Below are 5036 nucleotides of genomic sequence, written 5' to 3' on the forward strand. Positions count from 1 at the left end.
AAGCACGTTGGCACTGAGCTGTGTTCCCAGAGCGTGTATTGGATTTTATTAAATGCCTTTTCTTCATCTACTGATCAAACTGTTTTGCCCTTTGTGCTTCTGAAATGAATTATACTACTTGTTTTTTAAATATTAATATTCATCCCCCTTGCACTCCTGGAATAAAGTCATGATGTATTACTAGTTTTCTATACAGCAGGATTCAATTTGTTGTTATTTGACTTAGAATTTTCTGTGTTTTTGAGAAATATTGACCTGTAAGTTTCTTTTCCTGTGAGATACATGCTGATTTCTGCAGTTAAAAATGTGAAAACATTGCATATTTATGCTTGTTGTTGAGCCACGTGTGGTGGTGCACTCTGTAATCCCAGCACTCAGGAGGCTGAAGCAGGAAGATAACTAGCAGTTTGAGGCCAGCCTGGGCTACATTGTGAGCTCAGAACCAGACTGGATCACATGGCAAGAACCTGTCTCAAAAAGAAAGAAAAAAAGCTTCCTGAAATAATGGTCTAGCTTATTGGTTTTAAAACTGTTTTGACTCAAACAATAGGAAATACATTGTCTGTATGTATTAAAAAGAAGATTTTTGGGGGGAGTTTTGGGGATGGAACTCACAACCTCATGTTTGCAAGGCAGGTGCTCACACTGCTGAGCTAAATTCCAGCCCCTTAAATAGAAGTTTTATGAAATGATTGTTGTTCTCATTCGAAGGGAAGCACTTTCCTATTTCCTAGTTATTTCCCCCCTGTTTCTCCTGGGTTTACTATTATTATTATTTTGAGACAGGGTTTCACCTTGTAGTACAGACTGACCTTAAACTCATATGTAGCCCAGGCTGGCCTCAATCTTGCAGCGATCCTCTTGCCTCAGCCTCTCAAGTGCTAGGATAACAAGCATGTGCCACTATGCGGGCTCTCTTCTGTTATTTTAATGGTGGTTGTGAAGCACCAAATTGATTTCATGTCCCAGGAATCGTGCTATGCACACCCTGAAAAACTTTGCTTGCATACGCTAGTCCGTCCCTATATTGGTGTTCCTATTGTTGCTGTTATTGTTATAAATTATGTATCTCCAGCACATTGTATAATACCTAGCATGTAGTAAGCATTTGATAGATATCTATAAATGAACAAATTTGGCTGTTAGCGATTTTTAACGAGGTGGTCTAAATAGAAGTTCTGAGGCAACGTCCCCTTTGAGACATTCCTTAGTCTGTTACAAAGAACAAAGGCATCACGTAGATCCATGCTTCCCTCTAATAGTTAATAATGAAATTTCCCAGTCACCAGCAGGGAGAGAGGCTGTCACAGAATTGCCACTGCCTGCACAGGCGCTGACTGGCTTGTGCAGGACCGGTCACCCCACTGTCCCTTCAGTTAGGTAAATTACTTTGGTAGCCCCTTTAGCTTGAATTTGGAGTCCTGAGTTTCCTTAACAAAGGGAAGGCTTAGAACCACAATGCATCATTAAAACCTCCGTCTTTGGGTATTCAAAGCAAGGCAATTTAAAGGCAGCAGTAACCATCAGAGCTCTCCCATCACAGAATGTCCAAAGCCCAGAGCGGGTATCATAGCCACCATTTGCAATGGTCTCTCTCCAAATCCTCCAGCCACTTTGGAAGAAGAGCTTTTGAACGCCCAGTCATGGGATCTAATTAAGAGGCGGCTGGAGAAATAAAAACGGTTTTGGCTAAAAGACAAATGCAGACAAAATGCTGGTACTCTTTCATGTGTTTCAGAGGCACAGAGGCCTGAGAGCCTCTGTGATAAGATCACAGGCTCCGGTTTCCCGCGGCAACCGGTTCCCAAGACACTGCTTGTCACTGCCATGGAATCAGGGCAGTCTTTAGGCTGCACACAAAGAGGACTGAGCCTACGACTTTGAATGCGAATCTAAAAAGAAAGAGTAATGTAAGGGCTGGGAAACATGATGACTGTTTTCACTTAGCAAACAGTTTCAGCACAATGACTACAGTTTCTTTGTTGCTTTCCTGCTTAGGATCTTATGATCACTGATAGCTAAGTACTAAACATATCCTATAATTCAGGACATTGATTAAATCGGTGTTCCCAAAGGAAGTTTACATCCCACTCATGTGAGGAACCCCCTCCTCACTTGGCATTGGGGATTGAGCCCAGGGCTTTGGGCCTGGGGTACTACACTGCCAGCTGTTATGGGTCATACACTGTGTCACCTTGAGAAATTTAGAAGCTTAACTAAGAGATTCAGCAGGGAGCCAGGGTTCTTACTTTGCAAACATCTTCATTCTGTGCAAGGGGAGGGCACAGAGATTTTGTGAGTGCTACACTGACCCTGGAGGTGGGAGGTGGCCTGTGTACAGTATAAGGGAGGAAAGGAGGCTTGCTCTCCCATGTGCTCTGCCTGCTTTTGAGGCTGCTGCCTTGAAGGGCTGCCCCTTAGCTACGCCTCCCTGCCTTGGGACCAGCTGATTAAGAACTGAAGCCTCCACAACTGTAGGCAAAATAAACCTTTTCTTCCTACATCTGGGGTGTCAGGTATTTTGTCCCAGCAATGAGAGAAAAGTAACAGAGACATAAGCCCTTTAACATTTTATTTTGAGACAAAGTCTAGTCTTGAACTCTCTCCTCCTGCTTCAGCCTCCCCAGCAGCTGAAATGCTAAGCTTGTGCATTGTTATCAACTATATCTGGAAACTTGAAAACTAGCATCTCCAGGCTTTGTCTGCTTGAATAAGATTTCCAGGAGATAGAATACAGGGACCTGTATTTTCTGTATGCAACCCAAGTGGTTTCCTTGTGTGTGGAGAATCAATGCACTTTTTTGGAAGCTAAATTATTATGAGGAAGAGATTTGCAGGGTAAAGAAAATAGAATTCATACATGGTGAATTTATGACTTTCTACTCCATGTAGAGCTATGCTGATAAGGGCCCCAAAACAATCTTCAGGCAACAGACAGAAGTCTGTCACTCCTTACGGTCTATTTGCACTTTAATATCAGTTGGCCTTATCTGAGATGGATACATTTTTCCATGCTATGTGAACCCAGTGTTAGAAGAAGGATAGGACCAGTTTTTTCAAATTGCCAACCCAGCAATACATTAGTTTACTGGAAGAACTTGCCCCACTATTGCATCCTGAGCAATATACCCTGTATAAAAACAGAAAATAGTAACTTTAGTTGGATTCACATTCTCTTTACCAGTTAGGAGGCATAAAAGTAGGTCCCATTCTTCCACAAATGGAAAGAAAATAGTAATTTTATTTTCAACCAGTTAGATGGGTATTAATTATCTAACTATATACCCCCCACACGCACACAAAATCAACGTACTTGTTTCTGGTTCCCCTCTTTTCCTCTTTAGTGTTTTCTTCTTAGATAAATGTCTCCTAAATTTCTCCTTCTACACTTTGCTACATTTGAGACCACAATATAAATGTATATTTCCTCCAGCAACTGCCAGTTTTCTCAGAATAGGCATCTGAAGCTGGAAGGACTCACACGACAGTCGTTCAAAATAGCAGGCTGATTTTCTATTAGAAAACTAACTAGGGTCCAAAAGTTAGCTGACTCACCGGCGTCCACAGCAGGGCTAGAATGGCAATCACAGCTCCTGACTTCTAGCAGAACGTTCTCCTTGCCTATCATTCTGTTCACTAGCTACACCAAGATCCAACATTCTCTGGAATGTAGCAGGATCCTGCAGCCATGGGCCACACAGACAGCACAGGGAAAACTGGTGTAGACACATCTAGTCATCCCTGCTAGTGCCAGGTCAGTGGGAGGGAACACAAAGCTCCTTCGTGAAAGAGTTGACGACATCACATTCCGGTGACCCATGCATACCCATGCTCGTAGCAGCACAACTCACGCTTACAGGACAACTTGAGCTTAAAGCTAAATGTTGGAAGTAGCCTGTATGTCCATTGACAGATGCATGGATTAAAAAATGTGTCATTCACAATGCAGCACTGCTCTGCCATAAAGAGAGCTATAGCTGAGACATTTCTAGACAAAGATAAAGAAAGGAAGGCAGGAAGGATCAAAAACAGTGTTCTATGAAAGACCAGTTTGCACTACAAGCAATGACCCAAGAACTTTGACCCCAGATGGCCACCAACTTGTGGTAGGCAGCAGGCGAAATGCGCCCTTCCTGTGTGTCACAAAGCATGGCCGCTTCCTGGAGGACATTCTCAGTGGTACTCTCTTTGCTGCCAGCACATGCATGTAAAGGATGAAGCGGTACTGATGTGGATTTCTTTTGCTGCTGTCATAGGAATTAGTGAGACAGGAATAATTAGGGTTCTGTAAGTTCAGTCACCCCCAGATGGGGTCAGGAAGGCCAAAACAGTCTGCCGAGTCAGGACCCTCCAGGGATCTCACAGGAGCATCACGAGCTGTCCTGCCGCCGTCTGGCGCCTACCCAGAGGAGGAGGAGGAGGAGGACCATCAGCTCCAGGGATATAGACCCTGTGTGGCCCTGTAAGGACGCTGCACGGATTGGACCCTGAGAAGCACATAGACTCCTATGGGGTAGAGATTCTACTGCTTGCACAATGGCCTGAGCTCCCTTCTAAACTCCTTAAAAACTCCTAGTAAAGAGCCTCTTGGAATATCCCACTCAGGACCCCCTTCATGGCTGGCAGGAGATCTGCTGGCTTGCTTTCATATCTATTACTTCCTTGCCCTTACAGATTTCACTTCCTCGCCTTTATAGTTTTTAAATAACTTTGTTTTCTCTCTGTGCCCTCTGCCCGCAGTTTTATTCTTTCACACTGTGGGACACAACCCAGTAACAGGAGTCTTCCTGTCTCACCCATTTTACCCACAGTTACTGCTTTACCAGAAGAGCAAATGTCTAAAAGGAGGATGACATAGAACACCCTGGAGTACCATGAAAGTAGGTTTGTCCATGCAGAACCCCTGAAAGGAATTGGGAGATGGCCCCCCACGAGGTCCCAGGATCACACTTTGAGAGCTACTCCTGCTATTAGAGTCTAAAATGAATCCTTTCCCTATGTGTGGTAGATCATATTGAGGTAAATAATGACCCTGC

Source organism: Cavia porcellus, unplaced genomic scaffold (genome assembly GCF_034190915.1).
Source record: "Cavia porcellus strain 051 isolate PalLab524CR breed Dunkin Hartley unplaced genomic scaffold, mCavPor4.1 scaffold_18, whole genome shotgun sequence".
NCBI lineage: Eukaryota > Metazoa > Chordata > Mammalia > Rodentia > Caviidae > Cavia > Cavia porcellus.